At 40.7% G+C, this 25,144-nt stretch overlaps 1 protein-coding gene across 22 annotated transcripts in view; it reads left to right on the forward strand.

Annotated features, from left to right (window-relative positions):
- The window catches only part of Rbfox1 (RNA-binding Fox protein 1), an 886,300-nt gene that overhangs the window by 794,302 nt on the left and 66,854 nt on the right, over window positions 1-25,144 (forward strand). The window lies entirely within an intron of this gene.

Genomic DNA, 25,144 nt, shown 5'->3' on the forward strand with positions numbered 1-25,144 from the left:
TGGATCTCCATGAAACTTGGCGAAGCAAGAAGACACGCATAATTCATGTTAATGTAGGGCGACATGCCTTTACCATTATTGTTGTTTGAAAGTTGGGGGGGACGATATCTGTATTACTAGTAAACCATTTTGGTAAAAATAAGTTATTAATTGCTAAAAGGTTGGAAAGGCGCTATTAATTTCATCAGTATGAGAGTGGCTGCTTGGTCTTACTTATTGCACGTAAGTCTCACACCTTCTCGGTCAAGCGCAGTGTTTCGTCTTCTGACGTCAGGTTAAATGCTTTCGTTGTTAGGCTAAATGTAGTGTATTTATTCTAAGAGATTTAAACCTAACTAACCTAATCTAACTACAAAAGCATTCCGCGCTTGCGTTAGAAGATTAAATACACCGCTTGACCGAGAAGGTGTTTGACTTACGTGCGATGAATCATACCTGAGGCTGCTACAGGGCAAGTAATAGCGGCGAGTCAAGTCGTGTCCCAGCAGTTTTAGATAAAATATTTCTGTGGTAATATTTATTAGCACTATATTACTAATAAGATACCAGCTTAAAAGGGGTTTGTGTTGCCTTCCCACATTCTGATGTAATATTTGCGCTGGACAGTTTTCCTCTGGCGTTGGACATATTGCCGAATCAAACGCGGAGCATTTTGACCCACTCTTACTACTAGAGTGCGCGTCAAATCTCCTGCATATGGCCTTGAACTGCTGAACAGCACCAGCGAATCGCAGACGTGCAGCGTTGCCTAGTTCAGAACCTGTTTCACCTCGCTACTAAATCGTGTACCTGGCGCTCGGATATAAATATATTATTTCAAGTGTCAGTAGTTCAACAGATGGAAAGATAATGAATTTGCGAGTATGTACGAAAAACAAGCGTGATTGTAGCTTATACCGTTCCCTCTGTAGAAGCAATGTCATTATAAACGTATTTGCATTGTATCGTTTTTGTTCTCCCTTCGTTCCTGTTGCATTCCGAAACTTTCCGATTAGCGAAGGGAACAGGGCAGGTTCGTTCCCAGTGATGGTAGAAGGAGAAATTGACGAAGAGGATACCGTCACTGTTCGTTTTTCCCACGTTTTTAGTGTGTGTGTGTGTGTGTGTGTGTGTGTGTGTGCAGCATGTCGTTGAGTAAACCAAGTGGTAGTGATAGCGAGAGAAGAGAGAACAATACAGTGTTGTACGAAGCCAGGCACGACGGGTGATTTTTCAGGTGTACAATTTTTTTTAAAAAAAATGTTCGAGTGAAGAAGAGAGAAGTAAAATTGACTTTAAGAAGTGCCAGGCTCTAACAGCTCAAGCGTGTGGTGTGAATCAAGCTACCGTTTCTCGGATATGTTCGGGGGCAAAACAATGTGGATCGGGGCCTGCTCAAATGTTTCAATCACCTAGAAAGCACATTAACGTACCAAAAAAGAACGACAAACTTAGATAACTTTGAAAAAGACGTAGTTCGTAGAACCGTCTTTGAAATTTACGATTGTGGCGAATTTTCTACTGCCAAAAGGATAACGTACTCTTTACGGGGCAAAATATCTTACAAAGGCTGTACAACTTCCACTTTGAGAATATTGAAACAATTATGCAGTCCCTCTGACACAATCAGGTATGTTCTATTCTTCCATTAAGTTTATTATATGTTATATTATCTAATGTTCCGTGCTCTCCGTGACAAGGCGTTTCGCTCAACCACGCTGTCTCTTTTCCGTGTGAGATTTCGACATGGCACCGCTGCAGTGCGCTGCTATTGGCTATCGCCATATGCAGGAGATTTGACGCGCACTATAGTGTGTTCAATCCCGTGTATTTCTAAATTAGTCTCACCATATAAGGATGGGAATCGTAAACTGGTCCAACCCAGCACGAATAATTTCGGATGAAAATAATTCCCAATGGCTTCTCTGCAAGAGGGAATAATGGCTGGTGTTGCACCTTCGTTGCCTCAGTAAATGCGAGGATGGAGGGAATCAGGTATTTGAATTGTAATCACGTGAGAGATTCCCAAATCTTTTGCAGCGTTTGCTGAGCACTCCACTGTAATTTTGCCAGCGCTTCATCGGTTGCAGCTGAAGATTCGAACACGCTTTCGGTTGTTTCCGCCGGCGGCAAGCACAGATTCCCTCTTTCCTGCTTCTCCTGCGCATAATTTTGTGCAGCGCAACCACTCGGATGAATCGAATTTGATTTCCAGCGTACCTGTCAGATGTTATTTCTCCCTCTTCATCCTGAATAAATTTCTCGCCACGAGGAAAATTACTGTCTGCTGATGCAAATAATCGGTATTTGAATATTTCCGGTAGAAAAACAGAGAGCTGAGATTTTGAAGTGCGTAGGAAGTAGAATGAGCGGGTGGACTTTTTTTAAAAGTGTAAATCAAGCGGACTTCAAAACGAAAACAAACGATTGATACAAATTTTTGAATAAAGTAAAATCAAGGCAGACGCCGTAACATTTCTTACAAGTTTTCGTCCAGAAAGTAGAAATGAGTTAGGAACCAAATAGTAAGTATAAATGCTTATTTTTTTGTGTATATATTAAAATAAACTAGTGATCGCAAAATATAGAATAGCGAAGTGCTATTCTCCATTCATTTATGCCATTTTCCTGGCCTCCGTGGTGGAGTGTTAGCACAGTGCCGGCCTCGGCATTTGTGTTCTGTGTGAGTGTCCCTTCACGAACTACATCATGTCAACACTCGTCCTCATCTTTACGATTTATGTTATTGTAATGCATATGATCACAGAAATAAAAAAAAAAAGTTACGTATTGAAAAATCAACTTATAATGTGGAAGCCACTCAACAGTGGAAAGAATCCATAATTGTTCCTGTGTTTAAAAAAGGTGATAAAATGAACTGCAGTAATTACCGTGGAATTTCTCTACTCTCAACAACATATAAAATATTATCTAACATTCTTTTAACAAGACTAACCCCATATGCTAATGAAATTATAGGTGATTATCAATGTGGATTTAAACGTAACCGATCAACTACAGATCAAATTTTTCACATCAGACAGACACTTGAAAAAAAGTGGGAATATAATCAAAATGTCCATCAGCTATTCATTGATTTCAAAAAAGCATATGATTCGGTGAAAAGAGATAAATTATATAATATATTAGTAGAGTTTGGAATACCTAAGAAGCTTGTTAGTATGATAAAAATATGCACCAGTGAAACAGAAAGTAAAATTCGTGTGGGTATTAATATGTCTGACAAATTTACAATTCATGATGGGTTAAAACAAGGAGATGCATTATCTCCATTGCTCTTTAATTTTGCCTTAGAATATGCTTTTAGGAAGGTAAGAGAAACTAAAGAAGGACTAAAATTAAATGGTGTGACTCAGTTGTTAGCATATGCAGATGATGTAGACTTACTGGGGGATGATGTGAATACAATTAAGAATAATGCTAAAATATTTTTCAAAACTGCTAAAGAGATAGGTTTGGAAGTTAACAAAGAGAAAACTAAATATATGCTTACAGGCCGAAACCAAGTGTTAGGTAATAATCAAAATCTAATTATTGATAACAACTCGTTTGAAACAGTTTCCAAATTCAAATACTTAGGAGTAATATTAACAAATGAAAATTATATTAAAGAGGAAATAAAAAGTAGGCTTAATTCAGGAAATGCATGTTACTTCTCTCTTCATAAACTTTTGTCTTCTCGTTTAATATCTAAGAAACTAAGAGTTAAAATATACAAAGCAGTAATTTTGCCTGTAGTATTATATGGGTGTGAAACTTGGTCCCTTACATTGAAAGAGGAACATAAATTGAGAGTATTTGAAAATAAGATCCTTAGGAAAATCTTTGGACCTAAAAGGGATGAGGAGACAGGTGAGTGGAGAAGGTTACATAATTTAGAACTACATAATTTGTACTCATGTCCGGATATTATTAGAATAATTAAATCAAGAAGACTTAGGTGGGCAGGCCATGTGGCACGAATGGGAGAGGAAAGAGGAGTTTACAGGATTCTTGTTGGGAAACCTGATGGTAAGAGACCTGTAGGAAGGCCAAGACGAAGATGGAGGGACAACGTTGAGATGGACCTAAAGGAAATCGGTAGGGATGGGAAAGAGTATATATATCTTGCTCAAGATAGGGACAGATGGAAGGCCTGTGTTGCTGCAGCCATGAACCTTCGGGTTTAAGAAGGCTAGAGAGTTAGTTAGTTAGTGTGGAAGCCTGAAAACAGTAATACGTTCTTGACCTATTTGTGATAGTCTCTTCAAGCTACAGTTTTCTGCCATAATATGTTTTAAAGGGAATGTTGAACCAGACACATGCACATGTGCTATCATGATTTTGTATAGTTTTACACTTTCTGAGATATTGGTAACTTATTATCGATTGGTTATTTTATTTGGTCATTCTACGTACCGCCCACATCGTTTATAACCTCTTGTGTTTTTTTTGTAGAGGTTGTGTCGAAACGAGATTGGCCTTGGCAGTCTACAAATGTATAGTATACGCAAAATATACGATGCGTTACCGCACAAACTTTCAGAGTGTATATATTATATTATATACTCTTACAACGTTCTTCAGTTTTACGCCTCGTGTCGGCGCTACGAACCCTCGAAAAAACACCTTGGTCCTGAATTTATGCAATCACGCTGTACGGCTTCAGTTGCCACCAATAGATTAACTTTGCATTTACCATAAACAAAAACTAAAGGGACCTGTCCATAAATAATCGGGTTGATCTGTGTCGTAAGCTTGAATAAATTACTCCCCCCCCCCTCAAGTATTACACATTCTTATAAAAATTTTAGCGAAAAATGCATCGAGTCCTGGTCGACCCTGCTTTTTTGTTAGTGCATCTCCTGTTTGTACCAAATCGTAAGTAATGATATATTCTTGGTAACCAAAGCAGGCCCGTAGTCAGGAAGGGGCCCCCTGAATCTGCCGTCAGCCATCTTGAGATTAGGTTATTAAGTAGAACTATTTTTTGTATAATTTGTTTGCAGTGAAAAGTGAAAATGCAGACAACAGCTATTACATTCATTCATCTTGTTTATGAACCGAAGTCTACGTAGAAGATTCTCTAGACTTTATAGAAAGTTATTTTTTAAGGGAACTTCTTTTTCTGTACCTTTCCACATCTGCGTCAAAAGGTCAACAGCTCCCAATTTTCGAAAACGAAGGGGAGTTTTATTGCTTCGGGCAGGGGTCGAATGTACTGTACGCACTATAATTGAATATTGTGTATTTTTTCTGGTATGATATAAATATCTATATCATCGAAAGTAGTATGTGTGTAGGAAGGGATGATGTCAGTAGCAGTCAATTAACACTTGAAGAGATGTTTTGGAAGATACGTATAGAAGAAACTGTAGTATTTGCATATTTCTAAATTTTAAGTTTTACATTAACTTGACGACAACCCCCCCCCCCCCCAACACACACACATAATTTACCTTTATTTAATAGGTAACACTTTACTAATATACCGGAGACGGATTTCTTCAAATTTACAGGAGAAAGTACTTACGCAAATCATTTTCTGTAGCGTTGTTGATGTTCGGGAATGTAGTTTTGATCCATTTTAATGCAAATGCATGTTGTTTTCTGCGAAAATCTATTTCCGACGAGCTATTACTGCTGCCGCCATTTGCTTTCAGCACGAGAGCACAATACGCGCTATTGCTGCTGCTATAAGCCGATGTTGTCCGTATATGCTAAATTGAACGAAAGGAGTGCTAATGGAACCTAACCTAGTAGGCATACCTCGTCCCTGTGATGGTTCGTGGGGCTAACGTCAATGGTTTTTGGGGCTACCCGTGGATGGTTTGTGGGAAATAAGGAACAACAGTAAGTACTCATTGTAATAAATAGACATTATTTTCGTTAGAAATTCATTATTTCACCTAAAGAAATGTTCCACAATGCAGAATAGTACGTTATCAATGTAAAAAATTGTGAAATAAATCATTGATAGGTGTCTCCGGTATAGTAAAGTAGTACCATTTAATACTGTTAAACTTTCGAAAATGGACTTGATCTACAAAGTCCCCACTGGAGATCAATTCTAGCTACGGGCCTGAACGAAAGTCTCGAACGAGACTGAAAGTCGCCGTACCATCGTGAGATGCCATTAAATCGCGGAAGGACGAACTGGATTACTCGACAAATGTATCATGTTGAGCTAGTACTTGTCGTCGTAGCCTAATGTGCTGTAATGTATGTGTGATGATACAGATTGTGCACAACGTTCTTCAAAATAGAAATACTTTCCCCCTTTATCTTAGTGTCATAAAAAAGTAAGATTGTTATAGCACGCCACTATGCAGTCACTGCAGTTATTTTAATCAATACCCAGGGGGCTATGAACTTTATTGCCCTTGTTGTACTATGTCAGATAAACTAAGCGGCTTGGAGGGGAAGGGGATGTAGAGAGAGATTGCAATTCTTCTTTGCATAGTTTAACCATTAAGCTTTGCTCCACTTCGGTCGCAATCCTTTTTTTAGATAAACGCTTCCCCCACATTTTCTTGAAACTCGCTCCTCGCATGGCCCGCGGAACATGAAATCGGTCCCTTATCGAGCTCTTTCGTGACCTTTATTTTGAACCGACAGTACGTGGCTTTTCAGCTTCCATTATTGATCTCTTCAAACTTCGGTTAGCTAAGGATAGAGCATGTGGTGCCCCTTTTTTTTTCTTATTCACTGCAGCATAATTCTAATTGCACGTTTCTCTTATGGTTATGCATTTTACGGTGATACTTTACGATGCACCCGTGTTCCATACCCGCTGGAGGCACATTGGACAGTGGTTCGGATCCCAAAAACTGTAGGTCCTGTCCCAATTAGCCCATCTGTGCATAAAGTGGACTTAAAACAACAATTCAATTCAATTCAACTATACGATGCATGTGCTTTGATTGGACTATTAATGTAAGATATTCGTACTAGTAATTTAATATAAAGACACTTTTGGACTGTCAAAACTAAGCTCTCTGCATTATATTCATTATAACTGTAAACTTGCGTTTATATCGTACTACCAATGCATTGATATTTTAGTTAACTCAGTTTTTTTAAGACAATGTACAGTCACTGGTAATAAAAACACACTAAGCTACCGAATTTCTGGCTTCTCTGCAATGCCTACATCCAAGGCACTCCAATACCAACTTTTCAATAACAGGTTCTGCTATAGCTCATAAGGAACATTGCAGTGAAGCCAGCATTTTAAGTTCTAGGAGTCCCATCTTTATTGCCGGTGAGTGTACCTTGTGGAAGGGAGTGTAGGCGGAATTTTTTGACACTTTTATAAACTATTTATATTGCTAATATGTAATTTAAACAAAATAGGTGTTCAAAAGTGCAGCAGCAACTTGCAGTTAAATTCAGTGTAGTGTATGTTTGTATATATATTTTACAGCTAACCCCCTGCATAACCTTGTAAAATACCGTGAAAACTTAGAGGGGAAGACGTGATGTGATCAGAACCACATTCCAGCCGCCTTTACCTCTGCGTTTACCCTCACATATTAGAGGCTGAGTAAACCCCACAGGTGGAGAAATTCCCATCTAAATATCACACAACGTGGAGGCAGATTGTCTTGACATTTTTGCGAAAAGTAGTCTGAAAACAGAAGAAAAATATGTTCACCTCTCTGGGTCATGTTTAAGCAAACAGATTTCCTACAAAAGACGATAGCATGTCCCTTCTTCCTCCTATATAGAGAAAAGGAGAAATAGTATTTTGCGGCTAACTTTTCAGTCACTTAGTAATCATTCCAGGAACTAGCAGATAGGACTGCGTGGGCCTCTACCCACAGATATTAGTCATCCAACAACTGGCAGCATCGGGAAGTTCCCATTCCTTCAAGTAGGTCACAATGAGAATACTATTAATAACTCAGTTTATATCTGTTAAATGCGTACAACTTTCCTCTTTCCAAGAAATTTGGTATTCCATTAGAAACACCATGTTACTGGTAAGGTTCAGCATAGTGCTGACTATATTTCCATTCTAACCAGTTTTCCCTGACATATTTCAATAAACTTTCATATAACGTATGGAAATTTACGTTTATTTTGTTTGAAGAATATATTGCTACATCTTGGAATTTGATCAAGAACTACAGTATGCGCCAAAATATACAGTACTGAAATTAAAAGACGAAAATTACATTGTTGTCATCTGTGAGTTTATTTATCCTGAAAGAAACACTACATACACACTATTAGCGAGTTAAAACTTCCTTTTCACTACTGAGAACACGAGCGGCTGGAGCTATGCCCCATCGACAAACGCACATGCGCGTTCGAGGTGCGCGAGCTTCAGTACTGTATATTTTGGCGCATACCGTAGTCGTATTCCATAGCTTGGTTTGTTGGCATTTCAGGGTGTACGTTCCCAATCTTGATATTGTTTAAGCATAAAGTGTATCATGCAATTTGAGAACAACCCTTTAGACATGTGACACACATGGCTGCCGTTATTACTCGTTGTATACTTTGTGCGAATACACTGTGTAGTAACATCTTAAAAGTTCCTCTCGATATTTTATATTTTTGAAAATTTACATGCATATAATTCCTTGTAGATCATTAAAAGTGAATCCTTACGTAGTTTGCTTTCACTGTTTTGCCTAAATATCTGCGATATATTTTCATGGTACCGTAAGCGTATTGCGTGTGTTCGATATCTGGAACGTATCGAAACAAAACAATAGATATTCGCTTCAACACACTGGAAGGAAATCAATCAGATGTAATTTTTAAAGATACGAATATCGTAACACTTTTTTAATGCTTTCCAGTAGTTAAGCAGCAACTAAAAGTAGAACACAGCAGTTTGTTTTACCTTTTCCACCTACCAGTTTGCCATTTCAGTGAAAATAAGCTGCTTACGTAACGGGGCTTAGTTGAGGAAGTTTGTGTTAGAGGTTCTGAATATTTTAGGTACGTTAACTCATCAGCAAATCTAATTCAGTTTTTTAAAAAAAATAACGTAACTTAAATTGAAGGTCCATCCCAAAGAAAGTGCATTCTGGAACTGCAATGCGTATATTTCGTCGAAATCATTCGTGTCCAATCAACTGCTTCTCGCTCTATGCACCAATCCGTGTACTACCTTATTGTGTACTCTTTAAAGGATCATTCTGCAGGTGAGATAGAATTGTTTTGCGAAATACTTGTTTTACTCACGTGTATTTCAAGAAACTTTTCTAAATTAATTTATTATACGAGATGTAGATGTGGATAGATAGATTCAGCTGTAAAATGAGCTGCAGATCAATGTATTTTGCAATTGCGAAGGCATTGTTGGAGCCGGTCCGACGAAATTGCTTTTCCGCCATAGAGTTTGTTTCCACTTCTGATAATTCATCTTCGGGCATTGGGCCAAAAGGGGTGGCAGAGGGGAGGCCACCCAGGACCTGCAGTGCGGCTCGCTGCTGAAGCTCGTGCGTTGTATTGCGAAGATGCATTGCGAGTACGAGTTTCTCTTGGCCGCAGCCACACGGCTGGCTCCTTCGTTTTCGAAATTTTTGCCCTGAAATTGGAACCCGCTTCGGTATTCCGGTGCGCCACATTTGCAAGGCACGCAGGATGTTGGAACTTTGCGTTCGCTCTTTTCTTCCTTTGAAGCTATTCTTTGTACGCAAGGGAATACCGTGATCAAACCGTTCTTGGCGCCGTTAACGCATGTCGAGGACATCCATGTCATTGATGAGGACAATTATTTTAGTCGTCTCTTTTGAACCTCTTTCTAAGTATGTGCATACACGTAATATGCTGTTACCAGTAATATGTTTTACGCTGATCAAACACTTGGTATGTTTAGCATACTTTACTCTCCAGGTTCACACCCCTCCCCCCAGTTTCCGCATCATCCCATAAAATTTTTCATGAAGGTTCAAAAGGTCTAATATATGGTCATTTTGGCACTAAATGATCTTAACCTCTGGTGATAACGCTGGCTGCTTTTACTGAAAGGGTCCCGGAAACTGTCCCTTCCCTATTAGCTTATATTTAAGTACAAAGTGAACTTGAAACAATCTTTGACTTTGCAGTTTTAACTGCAGCACTTAAAAAGTTTGAAAATTTATTGTAAATAGTATTGTTATCACTACACAGTGAGTGTTCCATAACAACTTTTCATTGAAGCACAGAAAGCACGAAATTTATTTTTGAACACAGTTGCGATGCATCTGAGAACTAGATTTTACACTTCTGTGTCCTCCATGTGCATCCGAAGTTGTGCATGTAGTGCCATATTCGTTCATGTCAGCTGTGCTGTTGTCCTTAGGCGATTTGCCAACACTCTTCCCTGCAGAAAGTTCAAAAGGAACAACAATATGGAGAAGATACCGTGCGTCCATTTCGATCTTCAGCCGAGAGATCGGGAGAAGCGTGACGGGCGGCGCTGACGGAGATGCCGACATTTGCGGCCTGTAATGCCCTCTTATTGTTATGGACATATGCAGACATTTATATAAATATTGCAAAACGAGCACTAACCTGTGTTATAAGAGTTGTTCAAACTGATATCCACCAAGTGCCAAGTGTGTAGACCTTCGGGGAGAATACGTTGAATAGCCTAAAATTTTCGTGCCTGTATCTAAAGTCCTTCTGGGTCGGGCCGAGAACTTATCAGCCCCCCCCCCCCCCGTAACGTGAACCTTGCGGCTGGCATTCCAATCCTCTTACTGACACAACTCACATACACACTGCAATAACACAAACAAGTAACGGCAAGTAACCAATAATAACACTCTTGCGCACAGTACGAAATTAACACGCTATTGGTTTACATCTGCTCGCCACTATATTCACAGCTCTTGTCTTCAACTAGTCGCGAAGGAACAAAAAAACTCGAGCTCAGAGATTTCGGATTGCAAGGAAGCTCACGAACACCATTGACTTTTAACGGTTTCGTCTACAGCGTAATCTTGATACAGTGTTGCACATTCGAAACCTCCAAACGATCCCCATCGGCACAAAACTCTTTCAAGGATATAAACTTAAGCAGGACCTTACTGGTCAAAACTATGATTAAAATGTTTTATTATCTGTGGCTCTTAACATCGTTTCTAAAGCGTATTTTTTTTGTGTATATAAGGGCAGAACTTGGATGAATTACAGATGATAAATTATAACACAGGTTACTGCTCGTTTTGCAATATTTATATAAATGTCTGCATATGTCCATAAAAATAAGCGGGCATTACAGGCCGAAAATGTCGGCATCTCCGCCAGCGCCGCCCGCCACGCTTCTCCCGATCTCTCGGCTGAAGATCGAAATGGACGCCCTGTAGAATGGATATCTTGTAATCTAGCAGGGTTTTAACTCAAAAACAGGAAGAATAACAATTTACTTGCGTCTAACTAACCACACAAACTACAACGAAGCAAATGAATGTCTATAACATGTCGACTCCGACCATAGGCGCATCCAGGAATTTTCTGTGAGGGGGGGGGGGATTTCAACCAAATGAAAACAAAAAAACTAGTGGTTGTTATTCTCAAGCAACAACCTTGGTACCTTGGTAGGGGATGAATTGGAAGTAGGAAAAGGTGCAACGGTTGATAAAGGCTGCTGTGCCTTTCCAAACAGTGATCCTGTTATTCGAAAATGATAAAAGGATGAGAAATTTCCATTATAAATTATGGAAAAAAAAATCTGTATAACATGATGACCCAAAGGAAGGGGCCCGTTTTGACCCCGTAACCCCCTCTTCGGTGCGCCCATGACTCCTCTATATTGTTTATTCAAGCACCACAAGTTTAAGTTATCTGTGTAAGTAGACTCGTAACTTCAAGAATGTTATACCACATAGTTTACATGGATCACTGCATATAATTCTCACCTGTAAATTTTCTTGTATTTCCGAAACTTACTTGTAACCTGAGAACTCTGTAGATTATGGGAAATCAACGATTTAATTTCTGCTTCGCACCCAATGAATGTAATTGGTGTATTGTGTGCCCATATCAGCGCAAAGGTACTACGATGCATAAATATTCTCTGCTAAAGTAAATTAGGACACCCTCTCTTCAGGGGACAGTACTAATAGCATGCTGTGTCATGCAGCAACCAAGATCATCTGTCTAGTAGTAAATGCACATATTTTTCCTGTGTAGTCTTAGCCTAGGTTATTGCTTCAATAGCCATTTCGGTGAGAAGAGACCCTGCGATGGCCACTAGAATAGATAGATATACGTAGCATTAGTCCATCATCTCTTCGTGACATAAAAACACATTCCTTGCAGTCGTGTAATCCGGGGCTATTTTTTTCGGAGGACGAACGCATAGTTGCTTCCCTGCCAGCTGCCTGCGACTACCATCACACATGTAGGAAGGAGCAGGAACCTATTTATGTCCAGCGCCCGTCATAATCCCAAACGTATGTTGACAGCTGTGCCTGTGCGTCAGAATCGAGGTGACAGCCGGATGTAGCGCATTCACCGAACTTTTAAAGAGAAAGGCTCAGTTTGTCTTCACCAGAGGACTCGTCAAGAGTATAAGTATAGTTAAAAAAGAATTATTTCGCCTGTGTAAGAAGCGGATTTTCTTAGAAGCGATCTTGAGAAACCCTTAATGTATGTTAATAACTTATCTGCGTCTACTCAGCCTGAAATGTTTTCCGCTGAAGAATCGTTATCCAGCGACTGAATATGGGGACTCACTACTGTGGTTTTGCTTCCTGCGTTGATACTCCACCGCTTTGTTTCGTTAGGCCTCCCCGATGGCGCAGTGGTAGCGTCGTTGCCTTGTAATTCCGATTAGCCTTACTGTGTAACTCCACCGCTTTGTTAAAACATCAAGCAAATTGGAGGCTGTGTACTTGACCTAGTTTCAAATGTCACGATCAAATGTGGGTTGTAACTGGGCATAGAATATTCATTTTCTGACGTGACATGTATAAGTTTATAAATAAAGTGTGTCTGAGAATGGCCTGAGCAAATGCGATGAATCACTGTAACATCAACTTTGGCACGTCCAGAACTGGATGACGTGGATGCTAGACAGTGACGATGTATAAAAGATGAAGATAAATGTTTGGTCAGTATGAGACGATGGTAAGAAAAGAAGTGTGTATTATTTTGCATTAGCTTACAGTGTGCATCCAAGCCTTCGGCTACGTGATAATGTGAATTTTCTTCATTATTAACGTCGTGCTCAATCATTCATCTTCATCCCATCTTGAAAATTGCCGAATTTCAATGTTTATGCATTTGCCCTTGAAATACAAGTCGCGATGACTGACATGATACAAATTAGCAAATAAGTGCGGCAGTTTCTTCACCCTTATCATATGCCTTATCCTGTTCACTTTTACAATATAAATTATGTTATGATTAGAAAGTTACACTCGAACTGAGATGCGATTGTGCAGGTATATATGCGATGATTTTTAGAAGCAGTGTAATTTTTCCGTTTGCCTTGTATTTAAAGGGGTCCCGTTTTCGATGTCCAGTGTGAGACAACTTTGTTCTTTGATTTCCATTCTCAAATATAATCTCCGTGCTTTTTGATCTAGCTAAGAGAAAAGTTGATTGAAAACATTACTTTTGTGTTTGCAAAGTGGGAATGGTTTTATTTTTACCTAGTCTTAATATAACTTCTGTGAATAGGGGGGTGGGGGAGATGTATGGATATTTTTAATGTAAAGCAATTGGGTCTGCTGATAAATTAAAGGTATAGAGTTCAAAATAAAATATTGAATTTTGTAAAAGGAGCCCCTCACATGCTAAGAAACTAAACTTTTAAGGGCCAAAACCTGCCAAGCAGCTTTTCGTTAAGTAATCCCATGTCAGCCCATCGAGTGCTATCGCCGTCGTTAACCTGGCTTTTGCGGGCTTTCAAGTAGCTCCCCAATTGGACTTACGTTGCTGGGTCAGTGGGTGCGAACCCGGAAGGCGAGAGAGCTAGCCATTCTGCTGAGCGGGAGCTGCAAGTGGAATTTTCGAAATTATGAATCGCAGGTTCCACCACAACATTGGAATTTCCTCCATGTGGCTGAAATTACGAGATGAGATGGCGCCCAATCAGATACCTTCTAGGTAGAGGTGGTCATAATTCATCAAAACAAAGAATTGGATGGCTTCACTCGGATTTCGTCTCCGCAATTTTTGTTTGTTGGTGGACGTAAGTGCTGTTTGCGACCGTTAAGCCACGAGCTTCCATTTAAACTTGGCGACTTTCATCCTGTTATTGGATTCAGCGAGCAGGCGGACCGCGGTTCCGATTTAATTAGTTTCCTGTAATTGGAATGCATTAGCCTTCGAATCCAGGAACTCCCCTCCCCCGGGACGGCCCCCGTCTGCTTTAAGCTCTGCGGCAGTTTATTACGTACACTAACGCACCGTGGCATTGCGTGTCGTCCCGCAAAACACTTCGCCGATGGCCGCGTTCAAGTTAGGCGATTAACCATATAGTGCTTTGTTTATTGCAGGTGTCGGCGGAAAGTTGCCTAAATTTGCTGGTTCAGGGATTCGAAATTGGACCAACTCGAATGGTTCATCCGCTTTACATGGCCGTGACAGGATTACAGCTGTCCTTATTGCGACGGTGGAATTAAATTATCAGAGTTTGGGTTCCGAATATTGCAATCGTGGACTTGTGAGTAGGATTAGTCCTTTCCCATAATTCCGTCCAATTGTTGAAACGGTTATCAATATTCCAAGCTGAATGTGAAACAGATTCCATTGGATTACGCTAGCTTTGAATTGTGCATTTGGCGTATTCGTGCGCACTACTTGAACATCTGGAAGGTGTCTAGTATACAGGGTGATTCAAAAGGTTGTGCACTAACTGAAGGAGCGCATGGGAAGGTCGAAATATAGGAATTTTGCGAGAGTTTGGACTGGGAAGCGATCCCGAGTCTGTATAGGCCTATGAAGATCAGGAACTACATGATGGCAGGAGGTAAGGTCCGATCACGTGATCGCCGATATACATTCCCTCACCCTATGTAGCATGGTGATTGTGATCCGCCCAGACATGCCTGGGTTATTGGGAGAGTACGTCATAGTTTCTAGCGACGATGCTATGCTTGCATTGAATGTAGTGGTCGCTATGGTTCGAACATCTTCATCAATAATTGCAACGTGCATGTAATCTTTGCATTATTTGTGCACAAATTACTATTACGTCATTGGTATACTGTAAAGCATGTGGTTCCAGACCTTCAAGACCTGTACTGACTCAGAATGGCTCCTACCTTTCAAATAATGTTGTATCAAACTTCCATTTTTGTTTACTCTTAAAATGTGTGTTATAGTGAATTTGAAGACAAATAGTTCGACAGGTAAACGCATAAGCACACAAATGGGAAGTCAGGTACCGAAACAGTCTCCTCAATGCCATTATGGGTAATGAAATTGTGCGAAATAGTTATATTGACCTGTATTCTTCAAGAAAAGTAGGTCCAAAGTTGGGGGTGGGGCGGAGGTTCTCGCTATGTGAAACAAACCGCTCTATACGTGACCGAGGATAAATATACTACGACCTGCTTGCGTATCGTTAGTCAAGTTAAGGCGAAATCAGTTTCTAGTCTCCATGGTGAATTGCTGTGTTCTTGGTTCGAATTCCGAATAAGGCACCTGTTCGTACGATTTACCAATCCACCAATGCCCCTTCCTTTTCATGGATTAAAAAAAAATGTTTAAGTCCACTTTGTGCTTAGGCAAATCAAAACTGTTTAAAGTTGTATCCAAACTACCGTGCAATTTGGCACCGGGAATTGAACCCGCATCCTGTTGACTACGAGGTGCAAACGTTAACCATTACGTTGTTGTTTAAAATATATGCTAGGAAATGTTTCTTGCGATTCCCAGAGCTGCATGGTGATGTGTTGCGGAACTTTCTATTGAAGCTCGCTTATGGTTGGTTGGTTGATTTGGTGTTTTTAAGTCCACTATATGCACAGTAAGGCCAATCGGGACTGGACGTACACTTTAAAGTAGGATGAGAACCACTATGTGCCTCCACGGGGTATCGAACCCGGGACTCCTTGATTACAAGGCGGCGACGCTGCCACTGCGCCATCGGGGAGACAATTATAGTCGTAGAGTTAGGCAAAAAAACATAATGACATGCAGCATGCGAGTACATCAGGATACAAGTATGTGTCCCATTTTTTATTGTAGAAGTCTACAATGACGAAATTGTTTTCTCACACGGATATCCCCCCCCCCCCCAGAACTGTGACTAATATATATGCAATGTAAATATTTGTATATGCTGAATGGAAACTTTCTGGAACTGGTAGAGCCAGCCGATAATATATTGTGGGAGCAGGCCCATTAGAACACCCATTTGGATGAAAAACCCAATCTCCGCAGGGGAAAGCTTTTAATGGAAGCTAAACGGTTTTTATTTGGGCAAGTCATCTATCATTTGCGAACCTGATGGTTTGCATTCGAAATGGAGATACCTGCCACAGATAATATCTCTCTATTCCTTTTTTCTCTCTCTGGAACAGACTTCATTTCTGCAGGAGGAGATGGGATAGGAATCCAGAGCTAGTAATCAGAACCATAACGTTTTGTCTTTAGAACTGAGGGTATCAGCTGCCTTTGACGATATTTTAACTAACTTCAATACGTTGTGTTATTTTAGTATATCATTCAACGTTTATACGTTTGATTACCTTTGTTTCTTCGGAAGCCACATTTAAAATCCACCCATGTTATACGTAGTCTAAACTCTACATTTCTGCTATTCGCGCTCTATCATTGCTTTTCACCGGCATCTCTCTGATGTTTAACTCAAGGGTGTCGGATATCTGTGATTTTCATTTCGGTCGCACCAATGTTTTCTTAATTATCTGTGTCACATGCATATTTACTTTTCTAGAATGATGTATGTGTAATTTGTAAAAGAGGGTTTCTTAAAGTACTCGATGTTATTAAAAATGATTATAAGTTGATGCACACCCCTACAAATAATTCTGCCGACGCCTATACTTATGGCCCCCACGAAGTGTAATATCCTTGAAGGTGGGTCCCGGAATGAGAAAGGTTGAGGACCACTCAATCCTAATTATCCTCTCATCAGAAAGTGGACTCAAACAAGCCTGGAGAAATAGGTTTGGGTATATGCCATGTATTGTTGCACCTTACGTAAATTCTTTCTGAATATTCTAGGGATGGACCGATATGAAATTTCTGCCTATGCCGATAATGTACCGACATAAATAAAATTGACCGATATTCTACCGATCCGACATAAAATTGTAAATGTTTGTTGATTTGTTAATTCGTTCGTTCGTTCGTTAGTTAGTTTGACTCCTTGTATTTAACAATTATCTACAATGGGGTTTGTCTAGGGCTGACCCGATACCACTTTGAACCGATACTGATACTCTTACCGATTCTCACCGATACCGATACTTGAAAATTGTAATAATTAAAATTTGTTTAAAATATTGATCAGTATTGGTGTGTAAATATTCATTTCCAATAATATGAATCAATTTACCAAGAAATTTGCTTCATAATATTCAAGAATTACATCGGAATATTAAAATATATATTATGTAATCGTAAAATATAGTTTTTCGGACAAAATTGGTGCAAAATAAATAGAAAGTTTGAATTTTGCATAATTTCCAGGATAATTAAACGCCGCGAATGTGGCGCCCAGCATTTTTGCGGACCCTGTGAAAGACCAATATGCGGGAAAAGTATCGGCAATCGGTATTGGCTCAGCCCTAGTTTTGTCCTTTTCTAAGAATGCATATTTGAACATTTACTTTATAAAACCAAGACATATGAAGCATATGTTTGTAAAACTGGTAGAATTTTGTACTAAATTACAGGCTATTTATACTATGTACATGGGGTCAGTAGTTTTACCGATAAACCACTGTCTGTATTGGCGGATACCGGTAGAGTTCCGATTTCTCTGACCCACTCCTGTAATTTTCTTTAACTATTAGGTCCGCAATTGAGCTACGTATTCTATACAAAATAAATTTTAGGTCAATAAATATGGAATCTGCAGAGCAAAGGAAAATATCTAGCCATAATTTACATAAAGAGAGCATTCAGTAAAGCATTATTTTTTTAAGAAGTGGTGTTTTACAAAATTGATGTGATTGAGTAATCGAGAGACAAGCAAAATTATCAACCGTGGGAAGTATCAATAAATTTGTGAATCTATGAATTGTGTGTATTTTTCTCAACAGTTTCTACCAAACCAGTGATTGGCTGTGTATACCATGTCAATACATGCGTTCTCTGCATCCATCATCGTGTTCAAGTGTAGATGGCAAGTGAACCTTGCTCAACCTTTGCGAAATCAGTATCCTTGAGTGAGGCTCGTGGGGCCAGCTTCGTTCCGTGTGAACCGAGGATCTGATAAAAATTTATGGAGCGGCGACCACAACTTCCATACCCCAGCACGCAATATCGATATGTCGCATGTTAGGGTCAGCGGTGGCCCCCGGCGCGTTGTTTCTTCCCCCTCTTTATTTTCCTTCCCTTTGCTTGTCCTGCGGCAGGAGAATAGCAACGTGCCACGTGAAATTAAATCGAGAAGTGTTTATTTCGTGTAGGGAAGTGATATTCCTTGTTCCGTTCTGAAGTCCCACCCAAAGAGGAATTATATTTCTAGTGCAAAGGTGTAAAATGTTGATACACAGGAGTTGTACATGCATTGTTGAAAATAATATATAACAATGTTCAAGTTCGTACCCACTCTGGAAATACTCAACACTAACATTGAAAACCGAATTACATTGTTCAGTGTTGATAACATCTATGCTGACTTGTGCTTGTGTTGTGTGGCAACATAACGCCACAACTTACAGAATTACTCACAATGTTGTTCGAGAGTAGTAAACGAAAGCAAAAATTACAATTATCCTTAGTACATTAAATATTCTCCCAGCATGTAGTTATAACACACGTGATTTATTTACAACAGTTTGTTCCCCAATAAAGTTTATTAGTAACGAGAAACATACATTTTTAGTAAAACCACGCTACTTTGATGTCACATTTCTGTTCGTACAGTTGCAATGAAAACAGAAAAACAAATGTTACAAAATGAGACAGTTTAATACCCAGATGCATAACCCTTGGCTTTAAAAACTGCTTGGCATCTTCTGTGCATAGAAGCGACCAAAGTGTTGCAGATGTCTGGGCTGATTCCCTCCCACTCTAAAGCGACGGTCCTCTTCAAATCTTCCTTTCACTTGCACTCATGTTTATGGACACGTTTCTTCAAAAAATGTCCATAAATGTTCGGATTCAGGTGTGAACTTTGAACTAGTGTTTTCAATTACTTTGGTACATTCAAAACCAACCAGTCCCTGTTAAGTTGAGCAGTATGTTTGCTGTCGTTATCCTGCTGGAACTTAAACAAACGTGACAACCCCATTTGCTGGGCACTATTTTTCACGTTATTATTCAGGATATTATTACAGACATGTTTGTCCATGATTCCACGAATGACTTTCATTTTTCCAACTCCTTTAGTCGACACGCAGGCCCAGATCTTAATTCACCCTCGACCATGTTTTACCGTAGGCATTGTATTGGCAACATTGTCCTGCGTATTTGCCTTCCTCCACATTCTGGTCACACCATCTGATCATGCAGGTTTATTTTGGTTCAATCGTTGTACCAAAACTCCTGATCCTTATGTAAATGCTATTTAGCAAATCTGACTCGATACATTTGCCCTGTACGAACAACATTGTGAGTAACTGTATAAATCGAATCCATAGTGTGCAGAATAAGACCCTACGAATAATAACAGCTGCAGACTGATACGTTTCAAATATACAGATACGAAACATACTGGACGACCAAGGGACACTATTAGACTTTATGCAGAGAGAAAAATAAAATTCTGGACGAAACAGCCTCACCATCCAAACCCTACAATCCAGAATACAGGTCAAGGGAGGCAAGAAGACCCATAAAATGCAGCATCTTAATCTATAAGAATATGCAACTAAATGTAACTTTACATGCTATCAATTAATTAACTAACTAACTAACTCTCTAGCCTTCTTAAACCCGAAGGTTCATGGCTGCAGCAACACAGGCCTTCCATCTGTCCCTATCCTGAGCAATTAATTATCTCCATCTAAATGTAGAATAAGTAGATCGGGTGTACACCTGTGTGAATCTGACTCTTGTCATGTAATGCGTATATTAGAGAATCTCTTGTAAACATACGTATTGCTTAATAACCTGGCCATGATTCGTAGGGAAAAATTTTCTAGTAACACGGCAGTTGTGTGAAAGAAGTGTTTCGTCAAGAATTTCTAAGCAGCAAGCATAAGGTCAAAATTCATAACTCAAAGTTACTGAAACTTCAATTTAAACCGCCACGGTAGTCTTGATCTTGATCTGTAATCTAATCACTCCATGTCTAATATTGCGTCTCCACCAAAGTTGGATGGTAGAAATAAGTTCTCGATATTAGACTCGCTACTGAAGAAAGAAGACATACTTCCCCCCTCCCCCACCTGCCGAGACGCTTCTTTCATTATACAGTTGTAGTTCTTTGACGACACACATGAAAGACATGCAAGTTAGAGCACAACTAGGATCGATTTCAGTGTCACATTTCTATCTGCTTAAAGTTTAATCATAAGAAATAACCTTGCCATGTAGAAATGACAAATTCATCTTTATTATTTCCTAACAGACTTCATATTGCTAGTACGTCAACATTATTTTAAGAATCATTCTCGTTTTCTGTTCTACAGGAATCCTAGATTCGTTGTACAATTACTGCATTAATGTCTTCACCAAAAACCTAGGATCGTCTGTAGTGTGCCTTTCTGTCCAACTTCGTTTGCATAGATACATAGATCACCTGAATTGTCCACGTTATACACATTGTATACATGCTGACAAAAATGAAGAAACAACTGTGGCGAGAACGGGGGGACGCTATCCTCAGACGTTAAATTTTCCGTAAACATCCTCCACCTAGGAAGTCCCACTTGAAGCAGTGAGTGAGACTAAAGATAAGTAAAGTCACTTCAAAATCTAGCCCCCCCCCCCCCCTCTCTATCTCTCCACTTTGTATACAGGGTGTTTCGTAAGATCGTTTACAACGCTTGGGAGGTGATTGTACGAGTGAAAATACGCGGCAATGTTGTGCAGTGTCGGCGCAAGGAATTCCCTAAAGGACGCGAACGAAGATGTTGACGGGAGTGGGGTTGGTGTGCGTTCTGTGTGAGCTGGTATCGACGAAAATTGGCATGTGTTGAATGGCACCAAAAATCAAAGAAAATTTCCTGAGCGAAGGGCACCATGACGTAAAAACGAAAAAAATGAACTGTCATAGGTTGCATACCCTGAAGGGAACCTCATCACAGACGGTTTTCAAAGTGTCCACCATGTACTTCCAAGCAGAGGCGACAACGGCGAATCAAGGATTGTCTAGTGCGACCCAACAACCCCGGCGTTTCTGCTATCGATGCTGCAGCTACATTGATACGGGCAACGAGGTCCTCGGCTGACACAACTGGTGTTTCGAAAACGAGGCGTTTCATCTCTCCCCAGAGGAAGAAATCCAGGGGCGTAATATCAGGCGATCGAGGTGGCCATGGCACAGGCCCTCCCCTGTCAATGCACTGGTTGTGGAATACGGTATTGAGGAAATGTCGCACATTCCGATCGAAATGTGGGGGTGCACAGTCATGTTGAAACCACAGTCGTTGTCTCAGTGCCAAGGGCACGTCCTCTAGTAGTTCAGGCAAAACCTCACTGAGAAATGCTTGATAAGTGGGTCCACATAGGCGAACAGGGAGAATGTACGGTCCAATCAAATGTTTGTGTAGTATCCCGCACCACACATTCACTGCAAATCTGTGCTGATGATGTGCCACTAGCAGTGCATGTGGATTTTCATGTTCCCACACATGACTGTTTTTACTATAGAACACACCAGTTTTCGTGAAGATAGCCTCATCAGTCCATAGTACCGTATTCTGAAAATTGGGGATAGTTTCAATTTGATGAACAAACCATTGGCAAAAGTCCTCACGTGGGCCAAAGTCCCGAGGTAAAAGGTCTTGCACTTTCTTCAATTTGTACGGGTGCATCCCCTCTTCTGCCAGGACTCGCCACACTTTCACATGGGAGGTGTTTCGTTCGTGGGCTAGTGCGCGCGTACTGGTGCCTGGATGATTCATCACTGCAGTTAGCACATCTTCCACAAACCGTCGTGTTCGCACACTTCGCGGTCGTCCAACTTCTCGACGAGGTGGCAACACAAATAAGGTGTGCGATGGTGTGAAACGCCCTCGCTTGCCCGGGAAAACAAATGCTACCACTACCTAGATAGAGGCGGCAAAATCTCCGTCGGACAAGCGAAATAGCGTTACGGTCCAGGTTAAGTTCGTGTGTAGGAACCGGTGACCGACAGTGCATAGTGATAAGCCATATCGAATAAAAACAAAGACATATGTACTTTCAAATAACCACCTCTTTACCTGTAGCCGGGAAGCGGCTAGCTGCATACCTGAAAATCACGGGTAGCGACATGCGTACGAAATGATATAGCCCAAATTTAACATGAAAATAAAAAGTATATTCTATTCATAATCAACAAAGATCAATTTACTACATCTCCCCCTCTTTCACTCTCACTTTCACTCACAGAATCAATCCTCACGGGGTCATCGACACAAAGAATGATACATGACATGTACAGGTGTTATGACGATAAGCCCTAATTATTGCATTCTCAATTAATTTTACCTTACTTTTTGTCTAATCAGGTCATTTGTGATTTTGCTCCAGTGCTACTCAAATCCTAGCCAGCCCTTACTTAAGTTCACCTTTTAAAAAGAAACTAGTCGGCGCGGTGACAATACATTATTTAACCAGCATAAACAAAGGCGTCTCAACGGCAATTACATTCACGTGGGCGGACGTTTTCCTTTTACAAGACCTCACGTGGTTCAAACATAACCTCCGTTGAGTGACGCAAACATATACTCTCTAGCAGGCGGGACTTAAACACTTCGCCGCGACGAGCAATTCATGTTACCAGGCAAATACTTTTACTAAATAATCACACATGCTGCCTGACATAGCTAGCACTGACACATACAAAATTAACACCTCAAGTAGATTAAACAATTAAGTGGGCGGCGCTTTACTCTAATAGTACGCACTTTAAACGAATACAAAGGAGCACAAACAACAATAAATTTAAGACCATTAAAAAAATATCACAAGGAATAAGAAAAATTGACCTGAGACGAATAAATTACAAATGACAAGCGCGACGGGAGTTTGATATAAAATTTCGAGTTGAGTGGGCGTTTTCAAAATGTTGACGAATTTCAAGGGCGTTCTCTAAATCAATCGGGCCGTCACGTGCTGACAATCACACAGATGAATACATTACCAACTCTCAGCTTCCGAGGTGCATCCTGGCGTCGTTATGGGCGATTGAAAAACACATAGTATTCACACGGAAGGTTTCCTTGGTCGCGACGATAAAGATGCGAAACGTGTTCATACTTCTGGTTCCTCGGTTTCTCTTCCCCTCGGGATCGGTGGTCTGGGCGTCGGGACGTCAACGTGGCGGATGGTAGGCATCATCGGCGTATCAATAGGGAGGCGTTCGACGTTCTCTCTCTCTCCATGGCGGCTGGTAGGCATCATCGGCGTATCAATAGGGCGGCGTTCGACGTTCTCTCTCTCTCCATGGCGGCGGATAGGCATCATCGGCGTAGTCTCTTCTGACATCGGGCGAATCGACGTAACGCCCTCATCTCTCTTCTTCCTCTAGCCCGCCATAGTTTCCGGTGTTCCTCGTTTCTCAATAAATTATAAACGGCGTAAGGCAATCACAAAAAACACGGTCTCGCTTCAACTGCTCCCAGCGGTTGAGGTAGGCGCACTCGTGTAGACTTACTGTCTATCACACACACTGGTGTTCGTAAAACACAACAAAGCCCACTGTACACGCAGAGGTAGCACGAAGGTGCTCTTGTTACAAGAATCGCGGCAAAACTGTATATGGAGAGATAGCACGGAGCTGCTCTCGCTACAAGGATCGCGGTAAGACTGTGTGTCGAAAAACCTTCGTTTTATTTAGATTTTGAAAAGAGACGCTAGGCGTTCGTTGAAGTGACGCTTCCGAAGAGGTCATTTCACTTTGCTCTATTGTCTCCCAAGTGGGACGAGCCGTGCTCGAAGTTGAGTTTGTGCGGATTAAGCCTCAGCCTCGCTGTCGCCCATAGCTCAATTGCAACCGGTGTCCACAAACTGATCAATTACAACCGATTTGATCTGGCGTCCGTAATTGTTGCTTGATCGCGACGAAACTCCACACATCCGTCCTTGCACACATGCCGCTGCGCTGGTATAAGTTTCACGTGAATCTGACCGCTGGAAACCGAGATATTTAAATGTTTGTCACTACGGTCGTATTTCCTAAGCTTTAGACGCATAACGTGACCCTTCAGGTGCTCACCCTTGAAACACGCGAACGTCTCGTTCCTCCCGTCGGCTTGGCAAAAATCAAATATGTATTCTTACAAATTAAAACTCTCAACGCTTTGAATCAACACATTTTTTTACCGCTATGGACAATAATAATAATAATAATGACGTCGGTAAATCTGACTGTCACAATGGTAACACCCTATTTGGAAAACGTGCCCCATACAGACGCCTTGCAGCACGGCTATTACCTCCAGCCTCCCCATAAATCAGATGCATGTCCGCCAGCTCTTGGGACTTGTATGCAGCCATCACTTACACCGGGCTACAAGTGTTTATGACCGTTAACACTAGTACACTTCACAACACGATTGGCTGTGACTAAGAATTAACACGTAATACTGCTAGGTCAAATGTTTGCCCAACACTACTGTCCAAGAACCTCACGTCTTTCCATTCAACCGTGAATGTTTAACAACCTGCTGCTGGCACAGCACCTGAAGCACGAATGGCACAGACACGTGCGCTCCTTCATGAGGAAACCTACACTGTTGGCGCCCCTAGCGGGAAATGTGGTACTTAAATTCAGATCACACAGCCACCCATCTGCGCTTCAGGGTATGCAACCTATGACAGTTCATTTTTTTCTTTTTTACGTCATGGTGCCATTCGCTCAGGAAATTTTCTTTGTTTTTTGGTGGCATTCAACACATGCCAATTTTCGTCGATACCA

The sequence above is a fragment of the Lepisma saccharinum genome, chromosome 15 (genome assembly GCF_977018435.1).
Source record: "Lepisma saccharinum chromosome 15, izLepSacc3.1, whole genome shotgun sequence".
In the NCBI taxonomy this organism is placed as follows: Eukaryota; Metazoa; Arthropoda; class Insecta; order Zygentoma; family Lepismatidae; genus Lepisma; species Lepisma saccharinum.